At 41.2% G+C, this 18486-nt stretch overlaps 1 pseudogene across 1 annotated transcript; it reads right to left on the bottom strand.

Annotated features, from left to right (window-relative positions):
• Positions 1 to 482: 482 nt before the first annotated feature.
• Positions 483 to 17543, bottom strand: LOC308233513 (histone chaperone ASF1B-like; annotated as a pseudogene). Its single transcript has 4 exons — positions 17437 to 17543; positions 16472 to 16536; positions 1562 to 1617; positions 483 to 1077 (listed from the first exon to the last, which is right to left on the bottom strand). The product of its transcript is annotated as a histone chaperone ASF1B-like (transcript).
• Between the last annotated feature and the right edge of the window lie 943 nt (positions 17544 to 18486).

Genomic DNA, 18486 nt, shown 5'->3' with positions numbered 1-18486 from the left:
GTGACTCCAGAAAGCTGAGTGGGTCCACTCAGATGTTTGGGAGGGGAAAGAAATGACAGAGCTTCTGGCCCAACAGGACCAGATCCTTGCCAGCCATTGACCAAGAAAGCCTCAAGGCAGGCCAGGGAAGTCTGTGGGAAGCGCTCTGGGTCAATGGTACTCATATGGGGAGGATGGTGACACAATAGCCTGCATGTGGAAGAGAAAGAACACAAGTTAGGGAGAATTAAGAACTGAAGTACCTACTTTTTATAGGACTGGGCAGTAAAGGTGAGATAATCCTTCTGGGATAAGACTGGGAGAGATCTGAGGCCTGTTTTTTCCTTGCGGACAAGTTTGACAGGCCTGAATGTAGTTGATGGCCCCAAAGTCTTCCAGATGGCCCCCACAGGACTCTCCAGGAGGCCTGACTGCCCCCTGCAGGTGTGTTGGAGACTGGCCTTAGTCCCAGCTGGGCCCAAGTAGGGCCTGGAGTTCCCCAGTTAGATGCAGTCCATGGCATTCTCTGGGAGGAGGCCAGAGTTGACACAGGGTGACCCAAGCCCTTGACATAGGTGCAGTGATGGGGAGGCTGAGGTTAGGGATGGGTCCTAGTTTTCTATGACCTCCAGGCTGTCTGTGTGATTGTCCCAGTGGATTGGAAATGGGTCACCAAGGGATTCCAGGCCAAGATGTTCCATTGGAACTGAGAGAGGTCTGGCTTTGGGTTCTCCTGTATCTCTGGGTTGGGGTACTCATTATTGACTTAATAGCCCACGGGGATGAACTCCTGTCCATGGTAGGTGCAGGTGATGAGGTCCAAGGGCACACCTAAGGCATCGCTCTCATGGAGGAGGGATGAGTTGGGGACATTAGCCTGAAAGATGAACATGCGTTTCCCTGCACCGCCAACCAGCACCGAGTCTAGGGTTGGATCAAACTCCTCATTCTCAGCTGAGCCAACATAAATGACATCAATTCCAGGCCATCCACCAGAGTCTCATTGCACTCAAAGCTGATCTGGAACTGGAAGGGGGCTGTGGAAGGGCTTGGGTTCTCCAGCACCGCCAGGTTCAGAACCAACACCTTGGCTGTCACCTAGCCCCACAGCAGCTGAAGCTGGCGCTGGGCCAAGACCATGTCTGGGTCCTGTTGGGTCAGCAGGACAGCATTGCCCTCGGAACTTCCCACCTCCTCTGTCTGAGGACTGAAGTGCGGAAAATTGGACTTTTGAATATGACAATGTGCTATCTCTGAAAATCAGATTCCACCCCCTCCCTCCACTCCAGATTTTTCTGTTTTATTGATTGTTGAAGACTATAGGAGTCCATTTGTTTAGTGAATTTTCCAAACTATTTTTATGAAGATGGTATGCCTTCTGTGTGTGGTTACTGAATTCTCTGCTTAGCTTGTGTTCAGCTAATGTTTTGGTAGAGAATTGTCTCTATGCTAGGGACTCCAACACTCAGCAGGCTTGCATTAGCCCCAGGTATCAGCTCAAGGTGAAATTTAGGGTCTTCTCAGGTCTTTTATGAGTGTATGTCTTGCTGTGGGCATGAATATGGATTTTAAAAATCTATACCTGGGTACTTTTGACTATTCCAATTTCCAAAAATTCCCCCAGCTTTTCCTCCAGGGCTTTAGACAGCCAAATAGATTTTAAAGTCATAATCTTTTGCCCTAGGCACCTGCAGGTTGCAGTTCACCTTGCAGTGTTTTTGAGCAATTCTTACCACTTCTCTACCCTGAGTTCCAAGTTAGATTTAAAAAGCTGAGCAGCTCACATCACTATTTCAGGCAGCCCCCCCAAAAAGTTTGGACAGATATCCTATATAATAAAAGCATAGTATGCAAATTGTCCCCTCAACCAGGAGTTCCTCTGGCAGTTCGACCAGGGGGTGGGGCTGGCCGGGGGAATGGAGGGAGTACCTGGCGGGCAGCTGGCAGCCGCTAGGGACCCTACCAGTGCACGAGTTTCGTGCACTGGGCCTCTAGTTTCTATATATAAAAGCCTAAGCAACTGTTATGACCGGTTGACTGGATGACCAGTTGACTGGTCGCTATGACATGCTCTGACCACCAGGGGGCAGACACTCAACTCAGGAGCTTCCCCCTGGTGGTCAGAGCGCTCCCACATCCAACCTCCCATGGCCAGCAAACCTCTTGTGGTCCATCCTCCTGGCCGGCAGGCCGGCTGGTCAGCCCCAATTGGGACAGGGCAAGATGGTCCTGATCCTGATCAGGCCAGATTGCCGGCCAGGGCGAGGAACCCCACCCATGCATGAATTTGTGCACCAGACCTCTAGTACATAATAATTTAACTAAAAGATATGTTCTGCTGCCTCTAGATCCAGAAACAGGGTCCCACCCAGGGCTGCTGCTGCTTCAGAACCTGCTATGTGGGAGAGGAGGTAGGGCAAGTTAACACACACACACACACACACACACACACACACACACACACACACACACTGCTTTTCTATCATTTAGAGTTGCCTTTTTTTGTGATTTATCATTTGCTTGGAGTTCTGACAAAGTTGTTCCTGACAATTTTGCTTGTTTAGTGATGTTTCAAGGAGAAAGGGGAATGAGACCTTGAAGCTGCCTATTGAACCATTGTGCTGACATGCTTTGTTTCTAAGTAAAATTTTATTGAGGAAAATCATGCATTCAGAAAAGTGCATTAAGTGTAAGTATAGAGCTTGATGACTTTTCACCTGATTACACCTGTATAACAAGTAATCCAATAAAGAAATAGGATATCACTTGTTCTCCAGTGGGCCCTCTGATGCCCACTTTTAGCAAATCTCAAGTGTGACCACTCTCTAACTTCTAACAATGTAGATTGTATGTATTCTGATATTTTCTAACTTATTTTATTCAACATTATGTTTTTAAGACTTATTCATGAAATTGTGTGTAGCTGTAATTCATTAATTTTTATTTCCAAACATTTCTTTTTTAGCTTTTCCCTTTCTCTTGTTAATGGTCATTTGTATATGTGCATTTGTTGACTATTATCAATTTTACTACTGTGTGCATTTTGGAACACGTCTTTTCCTGGTTATATGGGCTTATTCCTTGGAGAAAATATCTAGGTCATAAGGCACATGCTAGTTCAGCTTCAGTTTTTCAAACTGGTTATACTCAGTGACAAGCCCACCAACAATGGATGAAAGCTGTGGTTGTAGCACATGCTCATTAACATTTGCTAGAGCCTGTGGTTTGTTCTTTTTTACTTCTCTGGTGTGTGAGTTATGGTTGTCCAGCATTTCACACTATTACCAGAAAAGTATGAGAGTTGTGGTTCCTCCACATCCTCGCCATCCTTTGGTATTGTCAGCCTGTTAGGTTTAAAGTGTTCTGGTGACAGTGTTATGGACTTCACTGTAGTTTTAATTTGCATTTCCATGATCAACAAAACATTGAAAATGTTCCATATGAGTATTGGTTGTTCATGTATGTTGCTTTGTGAACTCTCTTTAAATACTTTGTCTGTTATTTAATTGAGGTTTTTATCAACCCAATATGTAGTCACATGGATTATTTATAAATGCTGGGCACTAGTCTTTTCTCAGATATATGTAATTTTTTAGTTTCTGGTTTAGTTATTTATTTTCTTAAGGGTAATTTTATAAGTCCAAGTCTATTTTTGGGTTCACTGTTATTGTTCTACTAGAGTCCCGGTGTATGAAATTCGTGCATGGGGGGGTGTGTCCCTCAGCCCAGCCTGCACCCTCTCCAACCTGGGACCCCTCGAGGGATGTCTGATTGGAGAGGGTGCAGGCTGGGCTGAGGGACACAATCAGACATCCCTCTCACAATCCAGGACTGCTGGCACCCAACTGCTTGCCTGCCTGCCTTTTTGATTGCCCCTAACTGCTTCTGCCTGCCAGCCTGATCACCCCCTAACCACTCCCCTGCCAGCCTGATTGATGCCTAACTGCTCCCCTGCCGGCCTGTTTGTCCCTAACTGCCCTCCCCTGCAGGCCTGGTCACCCCTAACTACCCTCCCCTGAAGGCCTGGTACCCCTAACTGCCCTCTCCTGCAGGACTGGTCCCCCACAACTGCTCTCCCCTGCAGACCTGGGTCCCCCCCAACTGCCCTACCCTGCAGGCCCAGTAGCCCCCAACTTCCCTCCTCTGCCAGCCTGGTCACCCCTAACTGCCCTCCCCTGCAGGCCTGATCGCCCACAACTGCCCTCCCTTGCAGGCCTGGCCTCTCCCAACTGCCCTCCCCTGCTGGCCATCTTGTGGAGGCAATCTTGTGTCCACATGGGGGCAGCCATCTTTGACCACATGGGGGCAGCAATCTTGTGTGTTGGAGTGATGGTCAATTTGCATATTACTCTTTTATTAGGTAGGATAGATGCCTGGTGCATGGGTGGGGGACAGCTGGTTTGCCCTGAAGGGTTTCCCAGGTCAGGGTGGGGGTTCCCTTGGGGTGTGGGGTGGCCTGGGCGAGGGGCCTGTGGTGGTTTGCAGGCCGGCCACGCCTCCCGGTGACCCAAGCAGAGGCCCTGGTATCTGGGATTTATTTATCTTCTACAATTGAAACTTTGTAGCCTGGAGCAGAGCCAAGCCTTCTGCTCACTCCGTGGTGGCAACCATTTCTGTTGGGATTTATGTATCTTCTATAATTGAAACTTTGTAGCCTTGAGTGGAGGCCTAGGCCGGCCAGGGTGTGCAGAAAGCTTGGCTTCCTCCATTGCCAGGGGCAACTCAAGCCTCCTGCTGGCTCCGTGGCTGCAGCCATCTGGGTTGGGTTAATTTGCATACTCGCTCCTGATTGGCTAGTGGGTGTGGCTTGTGGGTGTAGCAGAGGTACGGTCAATTTGCATATTACTCTTTTATTAGATAGGATATGTCTATCCTATTTAGCTGTCACACTCTTTTGATTAGTGTAGTTTATAGAAAAGCTTGAAGTCAGGTAGTGTAAGTTCTCTAACTTTGTTCTTTTTCAAGATTATTTTAATTTTTTGATGTCATTTTCATATCCATATTCTGTTTTTAATTTTATTGATTTATTCTCTAATCCTTATCATTTTTTCCCTTCTACTTACTTTGGGTTTAATTTTCTCTTCTTTTTCTGGTTTCCTTAGGTGGAAACTTATACTATTGGTTTTAGGTCTTTCTTATTTTCTAACATATGCATTCTACTATACAGTTCCCTCTACGCACTGCTTTCATTCTATCACATAACTATTAATAAGTTGAGTTTCCATTTTTATTTAGTTCATAATATTTAATAATTTATCTTGTGGTTTCTTCTTTGACTTATGGGTTATTTAGATGTGTCTTCTTTAGTCTTTACATACTTTTATTTTTCCAGCTATCTTCCTTTTGTTGATTTCTAGGTTAATTCCATTATAGTTTGAGAGCAGACATTGTATGATTTCTATATTTTAAAATTCTAAGATGTGTTTAATGGCCCAGAATGTGGTCTATCTTATTGAATGTTTCATATGAACTTGAGAAAAATGTGTATTTTCCTGTTGTTAGGTCAAGTAATCTATAGATGCCAATTTAGATCCGTCGTTTGATGACATCATTGAATTTAACTATGTCCTCATTGATTTTCTGCCTGCTGGGTTTGTCCATTTCTCATAGATGGGTGTTGAATTCTCCAAGTAGGATATCAGACACATCATTTTCTCTTTACAGTTCTATTGGTTTTTGCTGCACACAGTTTGATGCTTTATTGTTAATTACATACATGTTGAGGACTGTTAGTCTTCTTGGAAAATTGATCCTGCATCATTATTTAATGCTTTTCTTTATTCTGGATTACTTCCCTGAGTTTGATAACTGCTCTATCTGAAATTAATAGCTACTCCTGCTTTCTTTTGAGTAGTGCTAGTATGGTCATTCATTTCACTTACATATAAAAATAATAAAAGACTAATATGCAAATTGACCAAATGGTGGAATGACCAGTCGCTATGATGCACACTGACCACCAGGGGGCAGGTGCTCAATGCAGGAACTGCCCTCTGGTAGTCAGTGTGCTCCTAAAGGGGGAGCGCTGCTCAGCCAGAAGCTGGGTTCACAGCTGGCGAGTGCAGCAGCAGTGGCAGCAGCCTCTCCTGCCTCCGCGGTAGCGCTAAGGATGTCCGACTGCCAGTCGGACATCCCCGGAGGGCTCCCAGACTGCGAGAGGGCACAGGCCGGGCTGAGGTACCCCCCGAGTGCACGAATTTTCATGTACTGGGCCTCTAGTATAAAAATATATAAGTAGATAGATAGATATTTACATAACATATATAATCAAATAAATTTTCAGTATTATTTTAAACAAACTGTTATCTGTTATATCAATACACCATACAAAAAATTAAAGTTTTTATTCTGCCTTTATTTATTTTGTTTTCAATGCTCTTCTTTACTTTATGTGAATCTCAGTCTCAAATTGCTATCATTTTAATTTTCTCTAAAGAACTTCTTTCAAAATGTCTTGCAAAGCTAGCCTACTGACAACAAATTTCCACATTTTTTCTCCTGAAAATAAAACAAAACAAAGTATTTTCTTTACCACCTTTATCACTTTTGAAAGGTAATATTGTAGGATATAAAATTCCAGGTTAGTGGGGTCCTTTTCTCTTAACACATTAAATATTTCCCTGTATTCTGTTCTTGACTATATGGTTTCTGGGTAGAAGTCAGATGTAATTCTTATTTTTGTTCCTCTACCGATAAGATGTATTTCCCCCACAATTCCTTTCCAAACTTTTATTTGTCTTTGATTTTATGTATTTGAAAATATGTGACTAATATAAATAGTTTTGTTTTTTTATACCCTACTTGATGTACTCTTAATTTCCTGGATCTGTGGTTTAGTATCTTATATTAATTTAGAGAAATTTTGGTCATTATCATTTCAAATATTTCTTCTGTTTATTTCCCTCTTTTCTTCTTTTCTGCTATTCTCATTACATACATATTATGTATGTGTAGTTGTCCCACAGTTCTAAGATATTCTGCTGTGCTTTTAGTTTTTGTTTTCTTTGCTCTTTGGGTTTTAAGGATTCTGATGATATATCCTCTAGCTCAGAGAATCTTTCTTTTTAAAAATTTATCATTATTGTTGATAGTATTAATGATGTCCTGAGAATCTTTCTTGGGTCATGTTCAGTCTACTAATAAGCTCATCAAGGGCATTATTTATTTATGTTATAGTGCATTTTATCTCTAGAATTATTTTTGGTTCTTCATTAAGATTTTCATCTCTTTGCTTATATTGTCTATCTGTTTTTGCATGCTCTCTATATTATACACTAAAGGCCCAGTGCACGAAATTTGAGCATGGGGGAAGGGGGGGTGTCCCTAAGCCCAGCCTGCACCCTCTCCAATCTGGGACCCCTCGAGGGATGTCCAGCTGCCCGTTTAGGCCCGATCCCACCAGGCAGTCAGACATCCCTTTCAGAACCCAGGACTGCTGGCTCCCAACTGCTTACCTGTCCGCCTTCCTTATTGCCCCTAACTGTTTCTGCCTGCCAGCCTGACCACCCCCTAACCACTCCCCTGCCAGCCTGATTAATGCCTAACTGCTCCCCTGCAGGCCTGGTCACCCCTAACTGCCCTCCCATGCAGGCCTGGTCTCCCCCAACTGCTCTCCCCTGCAGGCCTGGGTCCCTCCCAACTGCCTTTCCCTGCAGGCCTGGTCACCCCTAACTGCCCTCCCCTGCAGGCTTGATCACCCCCAACTGCCCTCCCTTGCAGGCCTGGTCCCTCACAACTGCCCTTCCTTGCTGGCCATCTTGTGGTGGCCATCTTGTGTCCAAATGGGGGCAGGATCTTTGACCACATGGGGGCAGCCATCTTGTGTGTTGCAGTGATGGTCAATCTGCATATTACTCTTTTATTAGATAGGGTAGAGGCCTGGTGCACAGGTGGGGGCCAGCTGGTTTGCCCTGAAGGGTGTCCCGGATCAGGGTGAGGGTTCCCTTAGGGTGTGAGGCAGCCTGGGTGAGGGGCCTGTGGTGGTTTGCAGGCTGGCCACGCCCCCTGGCAACCCAAGCAGAGGCCCTGGTATCTGGGGTTTATTTATCTTCTACAATTGAAACTTTGTAGCCTGGAGCGGAGCCAAGCCTTCTGCTTGCTCCGAGGCAGCAGCCATTTTTTTTTGGATTTATGTATCTTCTATAATTGAAACTTTGTAGTCTTAAGTGGAGGCCTGGGCTGGCCAGGGTTTTGTGGAAAGCTTGGCTTCCTCCATCACCGGGGTAACCCTAGTCTTCTGCTCTTTCCTGTTCTGTGGCTGCCGCCATTTCTGTTTGGATTTATGTATCTTCTATCATTGAAACTTTGTAGCCTTGAGTGGAGGCCTAGGCCAGCAAGGGCAGGTGGAAAGCTTGGCTTCCTCCATCGTCGGGGAAACCCAAGCCTCCCTCCTACTCTCTGTGGCCACAGCCATCTTGGTTGGGTTTATTTGCATATTCGCTCCTGATTGGCTGGTGGGCATGGCTTGTGGGTGTAGCGGAATGATGGTTAATTTGCATATTACTCTTTTATTATATAGGATTAGTGCCCTTAGCATATTAATTATAGTTGCTTTAAATTCCCACTCTGATAATTCCACCATCCCTGCCATGTCTGGTTTTGATGTTTGCTCTGTCTCCTCAATTTGTGTTTTTTGCCTTTGGTATACCTGCTGATTTTTCTTGACAACTAGGCATGGTGTAATGGGGGAAATACTATTATAAGTAGTCATTTAGTCTTGTGGTGGTGAGGTGTCAGGGGAAGTATATAGTTCTATGATTAGATATCAGTCTCTTAGTGAGCTTATGTCCTGGATAGTACATTTTACAAATGTTTCTTAGGGTTTTTTTTAATCCTCTTTTATTTGCAAGAGTGGGTTGAAGTTGGGTATTTCCCTTCTTCAGGTCAGTTGGGCTCTGGTTAACTAGTTTTCTCTCAGAGCAGAACTATTTCTGAAGAACAGACTGCTCTGGTGTACAGTCATGTGCTGCTTAATGACAGGGATATGTGCAGAGAAATGCATTGCTAAGCAATATTTCTCATTGTGCAAACATCATGAGTGCACTCACTAACCTAGGTGGTATAACCTACTACACACCTAGGCTATATGGTATAGCCTATTGTTCTTAGGATATAAACTTGTACAGCATGTTACTGTACTGAACACTGCATGCAATTATAACACAATGGTAAGTATTTGTGTATCCAAACATATCTAAATACTAGAGGCCTGGTGCATGAAACTCATGAACTGGGGGGGGGGGGGAGGTGGTTCCTCAGCCCGGCCTGCACCCTCTCGCAGTCCGGGACCCCTCACTTCTTACCACCCACCTGCTCGCTGCTCCTTAATGCTTGTCTTGCTGCTCCTTAGCGCTGTTGCAGAGGTGGGGAGGCTCCCACCACCACCGCTGTGCTCACCAGCCATGAGCCCGGCTTCTGGCTGAGCAGTGCTCCCCCTGTGGGAGCGCACTGACCATCAGGGGGCAGCTCCTGCATTGAGCATCTGCCCCCTGGTGGTCAGTGTTCATCATAGCAACTGGTCGTTCTGGTGGTTCCACTGTAACAGTCACTTAGGCTTTTATTATATAGATAAAAAATGTACAGTACATATATAGTATGAAAGATAAAAAAAATTGTACACCTGTGCAGGCTACTTACTATGAATGAAGCTTGTAGGACTGGAAGTTGCTCTGGTTGAGTCAGTAGTGAGTGGTAATGAGTCAATAATGAGAAGGCCTAGGATATCACTATACACTAACGTCACTAATGTAGACTTTATTCACACTGTACACTTAAACTAGACTAAATTTATACAACAACATGGGATTAAATCAAGTACAAGATATAATGATGCAATCAGGAAACGTGGTATACAGGAAATGCATGAGGGTGCTGCCAGCATAACACAGCATACTGTTTACAGCAAAACATTTTAAGTAGAGATAGTACACTTTAAAGTAACAAGAAAAAAGTACAGTATAGTAAATACATAAACCAGTAACATAGTCATGTATTATCATTATCAAGTATTATGTACTGTACATAATTATATGTGCTGTACTTTCATACAACTGGTAATGCAGTAGGTTTGTTTGCACCAGCCTCACTACAAACACAAGTGATGCAGTACAGTGTGCCGTTTCCATGGCTACAATGTCACTAGACTATAGGAATTTTTCAGCTTTATTGTAACCTCATGGGATCACAGTTGTATATGCGGCTAGTCCTGGACCATAACATTCTTATGTGGCATATGACTGTATTTCAAAATAGTTTATTTCTCCTCTTCTCTCAGAACAAGGAAAGGATTTTTCTCAGACATTTACTGCAAGAATCTGGTCAAGCTCCTGGAGGTAAATCTTAAAATATTGTAGAGGCCCCACTATGAATGGGTGCCCCTAGAGTTTTTAACTTTCAGAGTTGTGCACACTGAGCCTGCAGCAATTTGTCAATTACAGTTCAGGTTTGCCTACCTTACACTGTTCCCACAGTGGTTTCTGCTAATGAATCTCTGCTCTAGTAATCATGACTCCCTCTCTTCACCTGTCTGTCCAATTTGGGGGATAGCAGTTTGTCCTATGTCCTTACCTCTCTTATGGATCCTACAAGAGTTGTGGATTTTCAGTTGGCTAGCTTTTTACTTGTTCTTAGGGTGGAGAATTGGAAACATTTTTAAAATGAAACATATTAAAGTTTGCCCGTCTTGAGAGACAGAAGGGAGGGGGGCTTGTGGATGCAGTTATGAGAGATCAATGGAACAGATCCTTGTAGTGATAGACCCATTGATTATTTTGACTGTTATGAGTCTACATGTGAAAAATTGCATAGAATAAATATAAACACGCACACACATACACATAAAATGTAGTTCATTTTTTAAAAAAATTGATTTCATAGAGCAAGAGATAGAAACATCAATGATGAGAGAGAATCATTGATCAACTACCATTTGAACACCACTTATTAGGGATCAAGCAGACAACCCAGGCATGTTCCCTGACTGGGAATTAAACCGTGACCTCCTGATTCATGGGTACAAGCTTGACCACTGAGCCACACCGGTCCGGTTGTAGTTCACTCTTGAACTAGAGATTCGTGTGAGGTAAATGGATATGTGATTTCTAAGTATTATCTTGGCACTCTAGGATTCTAAAATCCATTGGTCAATATATACTCCAAAAAGTGAAAAGTAATTTGATATTAAATTAAGACAAATGCAAAAAATTTAATTATTTGCATCTAAGATTATGGCGTAGATATCAGTAATGTATCTAACTGATTCAGGAATATTGAATAAATGGAATTAAAAGCAGAAGTCATATCAATGGGGAAATGTCAATAATAACCATTTAAAATAAAATATGAGAACAAAATTTTAAATAAAGAGAATATGAGTTAATTAATACAGCTTCAAATGTCTTGATATATATGCTTTCTAGGAATCCCTGAAGGAGAAGACAGAGAGTACAGATAAAAATTTGAAATACAAATGGCCAAAACTTTTAAACTAATGTTAGTTTTATTATATTTACATTGTCAATATGTATAACATTTTATTCTGTTTTATAAACATTATTTCTAAATTTAAAACATATTAATTCTATAACTAAATACATTAATGGTCACTACTCATTTTTTTTGCCTCTTATTTTCTTGGTTTGCAAAAATACATCCTGGAGTGTTTCTTTAAAAAGGGCCAAAAGTAATAACATTTCTAATGTTTACACATTCCCAACATGCTATTTCTTATCTTTATATGCGAATGACTGTGTATATAAATCTCGAGTCAGGGCTATTTTTTTTTTCTTGAGAATTTTTAATTGTTCTTTTGTCCTCTGGCATTGATTATGGTTATGGAGAAGTCTGAAGCCAAATTCATCTTTCTGCTCTCATCTTTATCTGCCTGCCCAGACCTAAGTTTTGCAGGCCACTTATTTGTGGTGACCATCATGTCAAATTTTCCTGGCATACAGAATAAAGTTTAGTCTCTATTTTAAGACTTTATTTCTGGAAAGTTTTCTTGAATAGTATCTTTAAAGATAGATTTTATTCTAAATATTTTCTTTAGTTACACAATTTACACAATTCTATTCTCCCTTACCTTTTCTTTTCTCAAAATTCTTTTAGGAACACGTATTTATATCCATTTTATTTTGCTTGCATTTTTAAATCCTTTCTTTTATGATCTTACTTAGAAATACGTATTCTTCTGTTATCAATGACAATTTGCCTTTATTTCTGTGTGGTTTTTTAAAATTGTTCTCTCATTTCTTTTCCTAGTTCTTATATACATATTTCATTATATTCTAATTTATCACTTGGTCCTAAATTCATGGATCTTTGCTGATATTATCTTGTTTTTATTCATTGCTTTATGATATTTTTAAAACTCATGGTGGAATACTTCAAAATTTTCTGTTTTATTATTGTTATTGTGGTAAGTATTCTTTTCATGTTCTTTGATTTATTTATTATTTATTTCTTGTGCCATCTTTGACTCTATGGCTCTTATTTTTTTATTAAATATTTTTGAAGTAAGTAATTTGTTTTCTGAAACCATTATTTTCAGAAGTTTCATTGAAAGAGAGGTCAAGCCTCTGTGTCATGGTAAAAGGAGTGTTCTTGAAGAAAAAAAAAATATTAGCTGAGCCGGCGTGGCTCAATGGTTGACTGTCATCCCATGCACCAAGAGGTCACCAGTTTGGTTTGATTCCTGGTCAGGGCACATGCCTGAGTTTTGGGCTCAATCCCCAATAGGGCGTATGCAGGAGGCAGCTGATCCGTTTCTCTCTCAACAATGTTTTCTATCTCTACCTTTCCCTTCCTCTCCCTAAAATAACAAAAACAAAAATACCAAAACAATGAAAACATATTAAAAATTATAAAGAAAGAACAAAGATATTACATCTGAATTTATATTTCACTAGTAATTGGAGATAGGCAGGAAGTTGAAGGATTGATTATGGGCTCTTTTTCATTTATCCATTGCTATTGAAAGCCTTTTCACAAATGTCAAAATGTTTGGATGATAATGTTGAGTTGCTATTTCTCATTAATCTTGTTATTTCATGCTTTCCCATTAGACAAAGTAAAGGCTATTTTTTACATGCTCAACTTTAAATTAGAAGTTCTCAAAAATGTTTTACAAGTCTGGGAAAAATTATTGTGTACTAGTATTCTTACCAATACACCTAGACCACAGGCTTTGTAATGTAAGAGGCAAAATTTTGATAGTGTAATATTCTGGATTTTTCTGAAAATCCTGCTTAAGCTAAGAGAAGGTGGGAAATGGCTCTTTAGCCTATGAGTAAAAGCTAATGAGATATTAGATAAACACATCTATACTTTACAATAATTTCTCTGTATGGTCTATTGCTTTTCTAAGAGGTCCTAAGCAAGAGAGTTGAGGGGAAGGTATCTATCTAGGCCTGATATAAGGCAGAAAGCGCCTGGGACTGGCTGCTGCCATTTACATATTCATTGTCATAACAAGAACAGAAAACATCAGAGAGTTAAACTGTGTACTAAAGGCTTCAGGGAAATAGTGCCATTTTCTTTACGTGTCAGTGATTTAACTTTCCAAGTTTTCTTTTGACTGAGACCCAAGGCCGATTCGGTTGCTACAGTGATCAATTTATTGGAGCAAATGGATAGCTGAATGTGTCATCGGAAGCAATCAAAACAGGGGGCTTTGCTTGTGCAAGCATGTGTAGGCTGATCCTCTTAAATAGGCCCTGAAACACTGTGATAGACTCTAAAGAATGTGATGATTAGTAAGATGTGGGTGGGGAAGGACAATTTGAGAATGATGCCTAGATGTCTTGTTTGGACATCTGAGGAGATAGTTATATCTTCAGCAAAATCAAATGTACAGAAACAACAGCAGGTCTGAGAGTGCAAAATAATGAGTCAGCTTTGGACAAGTTAAGTTTCAGGTGTCTGGTGGCTATCAAGGTGATGTCTACCAGGCAGTTAGATACATGGGCTAGTGCTCTGGAGGGAGGTGTGGACTGGAAAAAGAGACTGGGAAGTCATTAGCATCATGTCAAAGGCTTGTCAGGTGGAAATTCAAGTGAAAGCTCCAAGATTCATTTTATATCCAACAGGCCAAATAAATACCAGGAATTTTTTGTGTGCAAATGGTACATTTCTCTTCAAGGAATGGCATTCCTATATTAGAAAACTTTAGTATTTTAAAACTCATTGCAATCCCCCTGTGAAGTGCAGCTTTTGATTAGTGACAATACTATCTCTGTCCCTGTGCCATAAAATCTATATTTAACCAGGTAAAGTCATAATGGAGAAAATAAAAGGAAAATAGTGTGCAATCTTTTAAGTTAATGAAACCAGCTTGGGTATTTCATCCTGGACCCTTTAATTATTGACATAACTTTTAAGGAAGGGGAGTTGTGAGAAAAAGTAGGGAGTGGAAGACTGTTTAAATGTGTGTGTGTGTGTGTGTGTGTGTGTGTGTGTGTGTGATTTTTATAGTAAAATAAAAAAATCATAAAATTTTAATTTTAATCATTTCAACGTGGCATTAATTATATTCACAGGGATCCCACTATGGGAAGTCACTGCTAAGTGGGACAGGATTTCCATTTGACATGAAAAATATTCTAGAACTAGACAATGGTATATGTATATTTGGCATTTTTTTCATCCTCATGCAGGATATGATTTTCATTGATTTCAGAGAGAGAGAGGAAAAAGCAGGGAGAGAAAGGGAAACAGCTATGTGAGAGAGAAACATCTATGGGTTGCCTCCCTTATGCCCCAATTTGGGGATCAAATTGGGTATGAGGCTTGACCAGGACTTGAACCTTGACCCTTCTATACATGGGACAATGCTCCAACCAACTGAACCACACTATCCAGGGCTTGGCAAAGGTTGTCTTGAACAAAAACAAAACAAAGTGGAAGTGGGGAGGCTTTAGATCTCATCCTGTGCTTCCAAGAGTAAGATCTGTGGAAGATGTCTTTCAGGGCCTAGTACCAATGGCATAATAGTGTCAAAAGTATAGAGTTGTTGTGATAAAAAAAATCTTACTGTTGATAGATCCTCCCTCCCCCCAACTGGTGGGCGGAGTTATGATGTTATTGGCGTCTTCTGCCGAGACATCACCAATCAGCACATGCTGAGTGCCCTGGGGCCCACCCTTTCCCGTTCAGCCCTGGGCCCAACCCCTTCCTGTTCCTTCCCTCAAAAGGCCGTCTCCACCCCTCCATTGCCGCTGTTCTCCTTTCTCTCCGTCTCTCTGTCTCTCCATCTGCAGAGACAGCCTGGTTGAGTCTCTCCTTCTCCTCCTCCCCCTCCTCTAATCCTGGTTTCTCTACCTCCTCCATAATGAATCTTGCTCATTATTGCAGAATAAACCTTCCCTTTAATATGTCTTGGTCTCCAACTCCTGTTTCCTGCCCCTCAAACCTTACAACTGTGTGTGTCTGACATCACAAAATGGACATTTAATACATGTCAGTTTATTCCAACTACTGGTCTCTGTGACTGAAACCTAAAGTGGAGTCGGCGTGTGTTGGACATTAACTATCCAGCAGCTCTCCCCTGGCATTGACCTTCCCTTGGCATTGGGCATCTCACCAGGAAAATGAATACACCGAAATGACAATAGGCAGCTAAATGAATGGCAAATACTCACTATGCTTTAGTGGCATAAAAGCAAATTCACTTGTAACACAGAATATTGTGCAAATACATTTTTTAATATAGCAGAGAGATTTAGGAGGCTGTAAGGGGCATTCATAGAATTTAGAAACAAGTTGTGAAGAAGTGTGTGATTGAATCAGTAAGAAATAATGAGGCTATGGTTGAAAAGTCAGAAGCAGGATTATGTACTACATTGAGGTATTAGGAGAAAGATGAAAGACAAGGCATGTGAGAGGCAGGAAAAGGGAGCGGGGGAAGGAAAGAGGAGATATTGATTTAGTCATGCATGAAATATTGATTTAGTCTTCTTTTTCTAGGAAAAGCTGCAAAGTCATGTATATCCAAACAGTAAAACAAGGGGGAAGGGACTGGCTAATCAGGAGGGTAGTCTGACTCTTCAATTTTCTGGAAGCAAAGCTTTTCAGAAGGAGGGGGTCCTGGAAGCTTGGGGTGAAGTGTGACTACGTGTCTTAAAGAAATGAAGGAAAGAAATGCCATCTATGGATCACAGCAGTGTCACTGGAACTATGTTCCTTGATGCTTCAAATAAAAGAGTAAGTTCTAATTAAGCCAGAGAATCAAGTTTTTAATGAATTTTCATTCATTCATTTATTCATTTGTGTATGCATTTATTTATTTAATCAACAATAAAATTTGAAAATTTATTACATGCAAGGTCAAAGATACTCCCATCCTTTTTTTTTTTTTTTTTTTTTTTTTTTGTTAAGTGTTGGGGAAAAGGAAAAAATAGAAAGGAGGAAACACAACATTTTTGTGTGAAAGGAAGCTCTTGGCAGGAATGTCAGGAATGCAGGAAATTTAAGAACTTGAAACTGTTTTTCCACTTACCTGAATGTGAAATCCTTAAGCTCACATTAGCTTCTGTAATCGTACTGTCACACAGGTAGAACTCACTTTAAGATAAGGGCAATTATAAAGCTTGGTTATAAATTCTTTAAAACAAATCATATTTCCTACAACACATAATGCTCTGCATGGTCAAAAGTTTCAATGTTTTCTCTATAAATACCTCATTAACCCCCAATGTGGCAGGGAATGAAACTGCCAGTGGTACTACAAATATGCAATGAATCTTCCCGTGATGTCCAGAGGGCTCCGGTTTAGAAATTCAGCATTAATTGGATTAAATTCAACTAAACAACACTAGGGGAGAAGTTAGAATGGGGCAGAAATAAAGAGAAAAATTTAATAGCGAGACTTGGTCCCGCAGGGGATGAAGAATTTTACTCTATCCTACAAAAGCTGGTTTGATAATAAAATCAACATGAGATAGATTAACAGGAGAAATTCAATTTTATATGTATGGAACCCACATACATGAGAAAGTCAGAAACCCCATATAAATGAAAAATTCAGAGATAAGAAGGTAAAATAAGGAATACATGACATCCTGAGCTAAGGGGTAGGATAAAGCCTGGGGTTTTAAGCAGAGGAGGGCAATTCACCCGAAGAAGAGCAGATGTTGGGTAATTAGATGTTTGTCCTGTCAAACAGACGGGTGACATGTATCTCTGGTAATAATTCCCATTCTGGAAAAGACCCTGAGTTAGAGTCTTCTAGGTAGTTAAGGCAGGGACGGAAGTTTCTCTGAGCCCACGGAGTCTCAATGGTCTTCAGTTCAAAACAAGCTACATGCCAAAGTGGCATATTTTTGGGTCTTATATTCTGCTCTTTTCTAGTCTCATCTGACAATTAATTCAAAGAGATTATGTCCAGGAGTGAATTCAGTGAGATGGTGGCCTGAGGCCAGTGCCTTCAGTGGGTTTGGTCTCCATGCACTGACCCTTCATTACCTGTCTCCACTGCTGATGGTGATTCCTGAGTGACAGATGCACAGGTGATGTTGACTTAGGATGTGGGGCAGTCCTTCTGTAGCTGGAAGCCAGAGCCTCTGTTCCATCTCTTGGAGCTGCTTTCACTTAGGATTTATCTCTTGGGAACTGTTGGTTTTTTCTCTAAACACCATGGATTTTCCAGTGAGAACATCTCTCTGCTTTCCCCTGAAAACTGTCACTTCCCTCTTTCAGGGACATTTCCTAATTTCCATGTCTGGATTCTTATTACAACCAGAACTCTATGGCAACTCTGTGAGTGGCCCTGCCGTGTTCTCTGCTCTCAGGTCAGCAGCCAGGGCAGCACTGGCCAGTTCTTCTCTCTGTGCTTTCCTTGACACCATATACCCAGGTTGCACTCATCTCCATTCTAGAGATTTGATATTAGCACTGCATCTACATTGTGAGTTTAATAGATGTCTGAGGACCAGATGATGCTTATAACACATAGCAAGTAGCATATTTTAATGCATAATAAGTAGTATATAGAAACAATAAATATACTGTTTCTCAGGAATCATCTCCTCTACCTCAGTGGCAGGATCCACTTGTAAAGCCCATTGTATCAAAATCAGACTTCAGCTTGATCACTAAATGTTTTCACTCATAAGGACAGTAAAAGTCTAGGAATTACAAGCAAAATTACAGCCACTGCAAATATTGGTGAGAGAAAGGTCTTTGTTTTGGATAAAGTGCAGTAGAGACAGACTGACCTCTGGTAGAAAGTGATCAGTACCCACCAGTAGTCCTGGCACATGGTTTGTGGTCAGTACAAACATTTGCCGACCGCGAGCCAAGGTGAAGTGGGAAACCCCAGGGATGAGGAGGGCCACATATTTCTTGATGTCAATTAGTATATTTATTTGAATTTAAGTTACTATCTAGTATAGTGCCATTATTTTATGGAGTACAAAGGAAGAAGTGTAGTTAGCTTTCAACAGAATGCTTTCTTTTTTTTTAAAAAAAAATATATATTTTGTTGATTTTTTACAGAGAGGAAAGGAGAGGGAG

The sequence above is a fragment of the Plecotus auritus genome (genome assembly GCF_963455305.1).
Source record: "Plecotus auritus genome assembly, chromosome: 9".
NCBI classification, from domain to species: domain Eukaryota; kingdom Metazoa; phylum Chordata; class Mammalia; order Chiroptera; family Vespertilionidae; genus Plecotus; species Plecotus auritus.
Note: the sequence above shows the minus strand (reverse complement) of the source record. Positions and strands in the feature narration are given on the sequence as shown.